This window comes from Oncorhynchus keta, chromosome 1 (genome assembly GCF_023373465.1).
Source record: "Oncorhynchus keta strain PuntledgeMale-10-30-2019 chromosome 1, Oket_V2, whole genome shotgun sequence".
In the NCBI taxonomy this organism is placed as follows: domain Eukaryota; kingdom Metazoa; phylum Chordata; class Actinopteri; order Salmoniformes; family Salmonidae; genus Oncorhynchus; species Oncorhynchus keta.
In genome coordinates, this window is record NC_068421.1 from 35,458,106 (window position 1) to 35,470,938 (window position 12,833).

Genomic DNA, 12,833 nt, shown 5'->3' on the forward strand with positions numbered 1-12,833 from the left:
CTCTTTAACACTGTGTCTAAGTACATACTTGTTTGCCAAAATCACAGACTCCCTTACGTAAGGTGGCCTACTAAGCACAAACCATATATATGCATGTACGTATAAATCGTTTTACGCATATTGCTCATTGTAGACGTAAATGTCTATTCCTTAATGTCATTGGTGCTTTTAAAAATGTTGCATAGCCTAAAATGTGAGCCTTGTGAGATCTTGTTTTTTGGTCTCCAATGTTAGACATCTCCCCAGCATTGAACAAGGCTGGAGGTGTTCTGTAGCTACAGAGACTCCCTGTGGCTTAAACCAATACAATCCCTTCCATGTGGCGAGAGGGTTATAGTAAGCCCCATAGGCATCTCTGAGGAGGGTACGAGTTTGAAATGAAGACGTTAACAGCACAGGCACAACCTACCGAGTCGATGCTTTGCTTGCATGTGCATTTGATGTTCTTTTCCTGTGAACTCTTGTTCCTTCAGTCGTTGTGAGGGTTCTCTGGTCTTCAAGAGTGATTGTCTGTCCGTCCATCTGTCAAGGGTGTGCCGCCTGGACCTGGGTGACTACAGACAGGCCCAGTGTAGATATGATCATTTCCTCCTGTGAGTGAATAACCCCCAAGCACACGGTATCCTGGCAACATAAAAGCCACGCTTGTTGTTTGACCTGTGTTGCACCACTGATCACCTATTGTTCTGGCACATTAATATCCGTTGCAAATCTGCTTATTCTCCAGATTCCATCAATACGACTCGGACAAAGGGATGGTTATTGCAGGGCCCTTCGGAGAACAAAAAACAAACAGAGGTTGCCAACGTGTTTCTTGATTCTCAGGAACCCCAACAATGGGAGGCTGTGTGGGACAGTAGGGGGATTGATGGGCATCGTGCTCTGCAGTGTGGGATGGCTGCAGTTAGTCCACGTCTCTCTCTCCCTTGCTCTCCGGGGTGAACACAGCAGAGCAGCTGCCATTCAAGCCCTTTTTTAGTCAGTCTCATCCACAATACCTAAAGCTAATGCTACCATGTAGGGTAAGGCTCTCTCCATCTAAGATGGGAAGTTGGGACTAGCAAGATTGCAGAGAGGCATTGAAACGGCCAAAGATGAAAGATGACTTGAGTGTGAACCAAAAATACACGTAATTGGCCCCCTCATAATAGGATGCGTCTGAAATGACCTATTGCCAATAAAGTGCACTAATTTTGACCGACACACTATGTAGGGAATAGGTTGTCTATTAAATAAAAAATTGTGCACTGTTATAGGGAAACAGTTGACCGTTTAAACCTTCACCCCATCACCTTGATGACTCCTCCGTCCTCATCAGGTTCATTTCTGACACTCTGCCCCAATCTGCCAACTTCCCAAGTTAATAAAAACACAAAATGTTCTCTCTCTCTGCCCCCCCCCCCCCTCTTCCCAGCCCTCCGCTACCATTCAATCACGAAGGCCATTACCAAACAGCGTCTGGGGATGTGGCTGGGGCAACGGGCATCCTGGGAGAAAATGTCTCTCTGGTCTGGACACGGTGCCACATTAGGCCGTGCCAGCTTCTTTCACATGTCATTACTGGTGAAAAGGAGGAAAACTGGGGCCCCCAGTCCCATGCACAGCCATGTCAATCCAGGAGTGCGTGTTAGTGTGCGCGTGCGCATTTGCACGTGAGAGAGAGAGAGAGTGAGAGAGAGAGAGAGAACTGACATGTGTGGTCACTTTGTGATATAGATGGAAACCATCTGTTGGCTATTGCAGTGACATTTGAATGGGTATTCTGTGGCTGCCTGTTGAGCGGAGCAAACCTCCCACATTGGCATGGCATTGGCTGGAAGTACAGTATGTGCATTCAGATGGCTACTTGTGACTACTTGACAGGGAAGAGAGGCGCAGGAAAACATTTTACACAAGATCAATGGAAGACCATTGAACGATCATGAAATCCTAACACAGAGAATCCCACAGTCATATTAGGAAATATTTTCGTGCATCTCTTTGAATACTACTGAATTCTTACCCGTTCACACATACTTTTTACTGGCCTGGGTTGTGTCTCCAAGTGTTTTTGGCTTGCTGGTTTCAAAAACAATGACTATTCTGTCTACTTGTTAAATGTTTGTAATGTCTTAATGTAAATGTATTGTTTGTAATGTATTTCTAGTTCCGTGTTGGACCCCAGGAAGAGTAGCTGACATTATTGTGTCAGCAAATGGGGATGCTAATAAAAAGTTGAATTCAAAGTGTAAAGTAAATACCTTCAGGACTGAACGTTTCTCTGATTGAATGGAATCCCCTCCATCTTGTTATGTGTACAAAAATATCACATTATAGACTACAGCAACTGAATGAGATAGGTGGCAGTAGCATGTGAGGAGGAATGTCAACCTCCATGTACATTTTCTGCCCAGGATTGAAATCAATCCAATCATGTGTATCGAATATAACCTGAACTGTATAGGTCCGTCTGACCAATGCTGACATCAACACATTATTGATAGCCAACCCAAAGACGAATGACAGTTCTTTACATTCCAGACCAGGAAAAGAAACAACCCATTTTTGTTGACCCTGTCCGAGTACTCCGATAATAGAAAATGCAAGCATCTAAAAATAAGTGAAGCAACTGGACCTAGTGTATTTGCGACAGCTCTATTCTGAGCCTGGGTTCAATTATACAGACCCCAGAGACTAGTGGGTCAGGTGGTCTGAAAGATGTGCATTCCTCAGCAGTACACATACATACTGTACACACACCTCCACCCTCTCTGAACCCCCTGCGGGCAGGCATAAGCCCCCATTGCTCTCCTAGACTTTCCCAGCTGCAGGAGTTGGAGGCTTTATACCCGTCAAGGACTATGCCCCAAATGGCATCCTATTCCCTTTTTAATAGGGCTCTGGTTAAAAGTAGCGCACTATATTAGGAATAGGGAGCCATTTTGGACACAGCCATGATCAGATAGAGGTTCTGCTGCCCCTGATCCTCTTCAGCAGTAGCCATTCTGATAAGGAGATCATCGTAATGACACAACCTCCGGAGTCCATTTGTCGCTCACTCCGAAGTTTCGGAACGGCAGGAAGTGGCAAGTAGGAAATGGGGTGTCCGTTTTTTTATACTGATGTGCCAGGATGTCCCTTATAGGCTGAGACACCTGAAAACAACACGATAGGTCAGTGCAACCATGAACGATATACGTCAACGTTGTGTGTGTGTTATTGCTGTACTCTGATGGGGCAGCAGTTGGGAGGGAGGAGGGGGGACTGGAGACGAGCTGCCGTCTCCCTAATGTACTGAACTTGTGATTGGCTGGGATTTCTGACCGCATACCTGATACTGACTCACCTCTAATGGCCTTCTTCCTGTAGTCAGGCTCAGACAGGGCTCCTTTCTCCTTTTATCTCTCCCAACCTCCTTGTTACAGAGATCAGGTTGCAAAAAGGAAAAGCCGACTGACCGCCTCTGCAACTCTCCTCCCCTCCCACTCTCTCTCTCCGTGTCGCTCTCCTTCTCTCTCTCTCTCACTCACTCACACACACACACACACACTCACACACACACACACACACACACACACACACACACACACACACACACACACACACACACACACACACACACACACACACACACACACACACACACACACACACACACACACACACACACACACACACAAAAGATGGCTGCTAGGAAAATTACAGGAGAAGACGAGTCTCCTGTATCCTGATTATAAGTATAGAAGTGTAGCCTACCCAATGAACATAGGTGGCATTTTGTTGAAAGTGGAAGGAGAGAAGACGAGAAGAGAAGAAAAGAAATGAGAAGAGGTGAGACGAGTTGCACAAAGCCACAGTGTCCTCCTCATCCCCCCTTCCTCTCCTCTCTATACCATAACTCATGAGCTGCATGTGGCCTGCTGGGAGAGAAAGTGCTATCACTGGTGCGAGGGGCCAGGTGTTGCTGGGTGCCGATTCTCAATGTCATTGGTGATGTGAGAGGACAAAGGCTTTATTGAGGGCCCAGGCAGAGAGCTAGGAGCAGTGGGATATTCTTACAGAAAAGCCTGTGTTTGTGCCAGGGCTCCCCCTCGTACACAACAGCCACTGTGTTCTGTTCCTCTGCTCCCAGCTTTGTCCTCGTGTTCTCTCCCCCCTCATTTTCTTGTTTAGAACAGGTACCAACGGAAGCCTCGCATCTAGGGCATAGATAAGAGGGACAGATAGGCAAGTGTTAAGAACACAGTCTGGGTTCATTCTAGATCGGGCTAATCGCGTTCTGACACAAGGGGCTGGAACAGCTGGGAAACACGATGCAGTTGCGTACTGACTCCGTCTCTTCGTCAAAAGGAGCGGTCAACACCTCCCCCCGTGCCCCCAGACGGTGCTGAAGACACCTGGTCTACAGAGCCAGCTACACAGGTATTCCTTCGATGTCTAAACAGAGCTCACAGAGCCAAACTGTTGCTCAAACCAAAGGGTCTAATTGGTCTCCGAACAGAAATGTTTGGAGCACGTTTTCCTGTGACATAATTTCCCAGCAAATCAAATAACCTCTGTTGTACCAGTTTTTGGCACAAGGAAGACCTAAGACAAGTTATATGATATGCAATACACTGGTATTGTGTTATTGAACTGTGAGGACAAAAGAGGTCAAAAGTTGCATTTGTCACAATGTTAGGGAGACCAAGTTCAAGTCCATTCTCTCACCTGAAAGTAAAAATAAAACCAACGCTTTGGTTCCTGCAAAACAATTTACAATGGTCCCTTATTTAAAGAAAAGTCCACAACTTCGGTCTCTATTCAAAGGCGTAACTGAATTTTAAAGGCGTTAAGCGGAGACTGCATTCACTGTAAATGCTGCATATGATGGCTCAGTCGGGAATTACCTTTAAATCTATAACACTTCAGCCCCTACCTCCACATAAACTCATGCCAAAAACTATCATGGATGAAATGTATGAAACAGAATAGAATATGCACATGCACACACGCACTGACATGGCCAGCCCCATCTGTATGAGGCGGTAGATATGAGGGCCGGTATGGTCCTCCTCTCGCAGGGGTGTGAGCTGCCTTGTGGATGAAAACAGAGAAAGATGACACTGATGTGATAATGAGGGCCCTTGCCCAGCAGCACAGAAAAACAACCTGTCCTTCGCAAACTGACAAGTCATCAGAAAGCAGGCACAGCAGCTGGCAACAGTGGCCCCCTCCCAGTCTCCCAGAGACACACACAGTGCCTTTCCATCGTAGCTTTCTCTTTCTCTCTCTCTCTGTCTGCTCTGCACTCTCTTTATACACTAGCTAATCAACCTGTGTATGTGTGTGTGTGTGTGTGTGTGTGTGTGTGTGTGTATCGTTGTGTGAGACATCATCCATGATATGATTGACTCTCCTGATCTCTCTTCCTCTCCTAGTGCTGGAAGCAGTGTCAGCTCTCTCTAAACCAAACTATCCAAACACAACCAGAAACCGTCTGCATCCCAAAGCTGCTTTGCTCAGTAAATAAATCCCAAATCTCTATTCACTCAATGTGCCAACGATGATCTCAGACTGGCTGTGCATCAGGAGAGAGAACATCCTGGGTGGCAGACAGACTGAGGGAAACAGGAAAGTAGACAAAGAAGAAAGGACAAACGTGAACCATCGTATCAGGAGTACGCACACGTCTGCACACACACATACCAAACATACACGCACACATGCAGGAGCGCGCACACACACACACACACACACACACACACACACACACACACACACACACACACACACACACACACACACACACACACACACACACACACACACACACGCATAAACACGATCCAAAGCCACGATTAATCAAAGAATGGATTCCGTGAAGCTGAAGTCAATGCCTTCCTCAGACAGATATTGCATGCAACACATTATTGCAGACAATGCATTTTGGTGAATAAAAGCGGATTTGGGTGGTGGGGACAGGGGCGGGAGGTGGTGCAGTAGTGAGAAGGGGTGCGGGACGAGGGGTGTGTGGGATGAGGGGTGTGTTGGACAGGAGCAGAGAGGGGGGGAGTCTGGATAATGAACCATCCACAGAACCGTGTCATTCATCCATTGTCTGCCTCTGTAGTCTGTGGAGGACCTTCAGATAAACGGAAATGCTGATTTAGCCTCGCATTAGTCAATTATCTCCTTCCTTTTCTTGGTTTGGATGAGATTCTCCTTGAATCTTATCGGTTTTCCTTACTGATAGTGCAACTGCAATCTTCGCTACACGTACACACATACATACAAACACATACTGTACGTTTGTTTTACTATCCTTGAGGGGACCAAAGAAAATAATCCCATTCAAAATCCTATTTTCCCTAACCCCTAAACCTAACCCTAAGCCTTAACCTAACCCTAAACTTAAACTTAACCCTAACCGTAACCCCAAACTCCTAACACTAACCCTAATTGTAACCATAATCCTAAACCTTTAGCCTAAAATAGCCTTTTTTCCTTGTGGGAACAGGTGAAATGTCCGAATGTTCATTGTTTTATTATCTAGCGATTCTGACAAGTGGGGACTATCCAAGGATAGTCAAGTCAAAAACACACACACGCACACAAAAACACACTTAGAACTGTAAGGATAGCCAGTGGCTAGTCTTTCCTACAGTATAGTGGCCACCAGCAGACTAGTTGCCTTTCCAGAGAATTCTGAGGGTGATGTTTTAATATTCCATGCCGCTTTGCGCCCTCAGATTTTACACTGCAACATTAACACGAGCTGACACAGAGGATTACACGCAGACAGCTGGAATGCCCGGGCCTTTTTGTCTAGCGTGGATCTCAGCCAAAAGCCTTCGGTCGGAGGCCAAGAGAGACCTGGGAAAAAGACTTCTCCTTGGAAATAAACACAAGAGTGGCCAAGAGGAAGGAATGTGCCACTGGCGGACAAATGGAGCCGGGAGGGACTGTGCAGTGACTGGACAGCACCAGGGCACCATACAGGACAGGAGGCTGCTCTGCTGAGCTCGGCAGGCTGGGCTGGAACACTGTGTCTGAGACCTCCGACCTCCAACCAGTGGACCAACAACCACTTTGTCTGTCTGTCTGTGCAAAGTCATTACGATCATTTCACTCACATATTGATCTCCTCAATTCCTACAGTATTCAGTGAAAACAAGAATGGGCTACTGCAAGAGACAAGCATAGTCCATGTCTTCAAATATGAAACAACAAAAAGCATGTATCATTGGTCAGATAATATTGGCATGAAATAGGTCCCTGTGAGATAAAAAAATATATATATTACGTAAACACTGCATCTCCAAAATAAAAATGTGAATAAAATAGATGCATGACATATCAATATGATATTTGGAAACAATCTTGAAGCACCACTAGCCTATAGAAACAACTGAATGGGATAACAGAAGAATTGCGCATAGTGGGAGTCGATGAATGAGTTTGAATGCGGTGAGCTTTGTGTGTGTGTCTGTCCCCGTGTCTGTGTGTGTCCCTGTGTCTGTGTGTGTCCCTGTGTCTGTGTGTGCATTCCCAGCAGAGAGCAGGAACCCCCTTCCGAGGGATCAGAACAGTGCCTCAAACACCTGGCCTGTTGTTCCAGGTCAGGGTTGGCTGGGCAACGCAGTTCTAAGGCTTAGGATGGGAGACGCTTGAGGAATCTCAAACTTAGTGAATGTGTTTCTGTGTAAAAAATAGTGCAGTGAAAAATGTGTCTTTGAATTGAATTGTAGCATATATTTTTGATGTAATCATAGACTTTCTACTTGCCACACATCTGACAAAGCATACTCCAGTACATGCACTACTACTGCTAAACGCATCCAATAAAAGACGGGTTCTCCAAAATGGGATGATACTGAGACAGCTTGTTGAGGGGTCTCCATGGTAACCCCTCCCCAGTCTAGTCAAGGCTCATTATGACGAGCAGTTTGTTTGTATAGGCTGGCTAGTTCCGGAACGTATTCCCCCCATGCTAATTGCCTTCAAATGCCAATGGCTCATTGCACTCAGCTAGTATCACCCAGCCAGCCAGCGCGGATATACACACAGCAGCAATCTTTCACTTTTCATGGATTCACATATTCCCCCCGCACACCCAACACAAGGGGAGGTAATCTGTCTTGGTAGATAACATCATTATCCTTACAGTACTGCCGGCTCCAATTGGTTCAACATAACTTAGTGCAATTGGATGCAAAGATATTATTTTCTATAACGATGCAACGAAAAGGATTTGTTTGGAGTTCTTATTGTACTGATGGACTAGGAAGTGTAGTTCTCTGATTCTGGGATACAGTGGAAAGTCATTATCATTTGTCCGTTTAGGGCAATTTCAAATATATTCATATTGTTATACTCCCGTAGAAGCCTGTTACATTAGTAGACTATACAGAATCTAATAATGATTAGTAATGTTAACTATAATGTCAAGTTTTGATGTTGCATTATGTTTAAGTACAATTAAGTACAATTCTGAATTAGGAAAAATAATGAAATATGTTATGTGTGTGTGTGTGTGTAAAATCTAGAGAGATTAAGCTATAACACTAACCCCATCCGTCTATATTTTCTTTATCCCTGAGAGCAGACATAAATTGACCAATTAACCTATAGGCTCTCAGCAGCTATGGCTAAAGTTTTGGTTTGGTGTATGACTGTAGCCTTAATACAGTGGTGTCCGCTCTCTACTGCATATCACTGTTCCTCCCTCAGGGTCTTTGGCATGGAGGGACTTCGAGGGAATTTACATTCTCTGGCAACTTCTGGGCTGGCTCTTGCTGTGCGCAGACTAATCTGAAGAATGTAAGGCAATTTCAACTACAAAAGCAAAAAGAGCCCCCATCCCTTACAGAGAGGGGGAGAGGGAGAGAGAGGATGAGAGAGAGAGTTAGAGAGGGAGGGAGAGAGAGAGAGAGAGAGAGACCGGGAGAGAGAGAGAGATAATGATCATGTGAGACAGTTGTCTAATTAATTGTTTACACTTACCTCCCACACAATTTTTTTCTTATTTTCACATATTTCCCATAGGGGGATATGGGTTTTTCACACATTTGTAGGCTATGCCAAAATTGAAATGAGACACAGGTAGTAGCTACAGATTTGATCACCCTATTGCAGGAGAACTTTCCTGCAATGCAGGACATGTTTAACTTGTAGTGTGTTTGAGGTTTAAAAAGGCTCTGAGTTTGTAATTTCCACGTAGAAATTTCAGACTTGGTTTTCCCTTACGAAAAATGTATCAACCCCTATGAAAATGTCCATTAATTATTATCCACATAATTATAATCCACATTTCCTGTTGCTGCATGATTTTGTTCCTGCTGTAGCTAACTGGCTCAAATTCAGATCCTACATATGTAACTCATCATCTGGCAAGTCAAATGATGTGTGGCTTTTGTGATTGTCTCCATCTTTAGATTTTTAAAAATGCAATGTTCTGATTCAAAGTTAATTCGATATTTAATTTGCTTTTCAATTGTGTGTTTTTCAGTAACAAATGCTCAATGTAGCTGTAAAATGTATGTTTCAAAATGTAACTAAGTTGAAGCACAATAAAACTTCAATTCGATAATGCACCTGTTATTCCTACGCAATTTGAAGAACTAGTGTAATGTAAGATAATTTAAGATAATATGGGATCATGTAAGATAATGTAAGAAAGATGTGATCATGTAAGATAATGGAGAATAAGACGGAAGCATTTACGATAATGTAAGTATGATGGGATCATCAAGATAATGTAAGTACTGTGTGAAGAACCATTAGCTACAACTGATCGTGTCATTGAGCCTTTGAGCCCAGTAGGATCTTATGGCGTGTGGCATGGACTAAACGCACAGTGGTGTACAGTACATTCTGAAGGTTGTTTACAGTACATGAGGCACTTGTGGTCACGTTGTTTTCATGCCTGTGGTGTGCAGGCACAAGCCTAACCGATAAAAACGTCTGAAATTGTACTTATCTCTGCGGGGAAAAGTTGAAAGGCAAGGGGTTGCTTGGTAACTTAGTTGCTAATGACTCGAACCTTCTAGGCAAAGAGTGTTTATGTACAGTAGTTTTATCCAATCTCATCTAAACAAACGGTAATATGAGTATGGATGTCGGAAATGACCTCGCCTGTGGCACCCATTGTGATACTATCACGCTGTGCAGCTCATGAGAACAGAGTAAATCCTCACCCTCCCACAAACAAACACAAACACAAACTAATGCTAAATATTGAAAACAGTAGATTAACAGTAGAAGTGGTTTTGATGTCATTATCTTAACAGATTAATTGGTGTTGAGTGTGGATTGTAAGTGATTTGTTTGGCTCATGTCGGTAGTGCATGGGGGTTGCAATGCCAAATGTTGTGGGTTCAATTCCCGCTGGGGACACCCATATACACAATGTATACACAATGACACATGCTAAATTGCTTGGGATATAATATTATATGTTAGCAAATGTTATCACTAGGCTTTGCCATTTACTTTTCATGTGGTATTTTGGCACCAAACAAACATACAGTACAGACAGCACATTCAATATAGCCTGTGGTTTAATAGACAACAACATTACAACATTTACAGTGCATTCGGACAGAATTCAGACCCCTTGACTTTTTCCACATTTTGTTAAATTACAGTCTTATTCTAAAATGGATAAAATAAAATCTCATCAATCTACACACAATACCCAATAATGACTAAGTGAAAACAGGTTTTTAGAAATCTTTCCACATTTATTACAACTAAAAAACAGAAATACCTTATTTACATAAGTATTCAGACCCTTCGCTATGAGACTCGAAATTAAGCTCAGGTGCATCCTGTTTCCATTGATCATCCTTGAGATGTTTCTACAACTTGATTGGAGTCCACCTGTGGTAAATTCAATTGATTGGACATGATTTGGAAAGGCACACACCTGTCTATATAAGGTCCCACAGTTGATAGTGCATGTCAGAGCAAAAACCAAGCCGTGAGGTCGAAGGAATTGTCCGTAGAGCTCTGAGAATTGTGTCAAGGCACAGATCTGGGGAAGGGTACCAAAACATTTCTGCCTCATTGAAGGTCCCCAAGAACACAGTGGCCTCCTCATTTCTAAATTGAAGACATTTGCAAACACAGACTCTTCTTAGAGCTGGCCGCCCGGACAAACTGAACAATCGGGGGGAGAAGGGCCTTGGTCAGGGAGGTGACCAAGAACCTGATGGTCACTCTGAGAGCGCTCCAGAGTTCCTCTGTGAAGATGGGAGAACCTTCCAGAAAGACAACCATCTCTGCAGCACTCCACCAATCAGGCCTTTATGGTAGAGTGGCCAGATGGAAGCCACTCCTCGGTAAAAAGCACATGACAGCCCATTTGGAGGAGTTTGCCAAAAGGCACCTAAAGACTCAGACCATGAGAAACAAGTTTCTCTGGTCTGATGAAACCAAGATTGTACTATTTGGCCTGAATGCCAAGCGTCACGTCTGGAGGAAACTTGGCACCATCCCTACGGGGAAGCATAGAGGTGGCAGCATCATGCTATGGGGATATTTTTCAGCAGCAGGGACTGGGAGACTAGTCAGGATCGAGGGAAAGATGAACGGAGCAAAGTACTGAGAGATCCTTAATGAAAACCTGCTCCAGAGCGTTCAGGACCTCAGACTGGGGGCAACGATTCACCTTCTAACGACCGTAAGTACACAGCCAAGACAACACAGGAGTGGCTTCGAGACAAGTCTCTAAATGTCCTTGAGTGTCCCAACCAGAGCCCGGACTTGAACCTGATCGAACATCTCTGGAGAGACCTGGAAATAGCTGTGCAGCAACACTCCCCATCCAACCTGACAGAGCTTGAGAGGATCTGCAGAGAAGAGGGGTGGGGGGGGTGCATACTTTCTGAATGCACTGTACACTTACTGTCACAGTCACTATGAACAAGATTAAACAGCTACTGTATGTAGGCTACTGTACCATTCTATCAAACCTACTTTTTACTGTAAATAGGCAGAGTTCAGGTTTCTCATAGGCTAATTATCTTGTGTCACAATAATGTGCTCATTCCCAGTCGGTGTTAGATAGAAATTCGACTGTGGGGAAAACATCCTGTACAGTAGTTACCTAGGTTACCCCATTGACTCACAGCAAAAACTTGACCTTTTTCAAAAGCAATTTACTTGTTGTCTGCTTGTTTTATATACGGTTATTTATACCATCTATTGCATCTTGCCTATGCCTCTCGGTCATTGCTCATCCATATATTTATATGCATATATTCTTGTTCCATCCCTTTACGTAGATTTGTGTGTATTAGGTAGTTGTTGTGGAATTGTTTGTTAGATATTACTGCACTGTCGGAACTAGAAGCACAAGCATTTCGCTATACTCGTAATAACATCTGCTAACCATGATCGATACAATTTGATTCGATTTGATTAGTCAAATACAAAATTACATTTAAGAAAAGTACAACATGTCTAAGGATGACTTCTCAACATTGCCTGCTCCCGAGCATTCTCACTACTTAGAAAAACATAATATTGTAGGGCTTCTCTCATGCATTCGTTCATGATGAGGGATAGCTAGCTAGCCAAGACCAACAACACAAACAAACAGACTATACAGCTACAAGTTGTGAGTGGAGTTACAAACTCACTGAATTAAACAAGTTAAATGTCTCACCTGTGAGGAAATGTTCTCCACACACATACAGTTGAAGTTGGAAGTTTACATACACTTAGGTTGGAGTCATTCAAACTTGTTTTTCAACCACTGCACAAATTTCTTGTTAACAAACTATATTTTTGGCAAGTCAGTTAGGACATCTACTTTGTGCATGACACAAGTAATTTTCCAACAACTGTTTACAAACAGATTATATCAC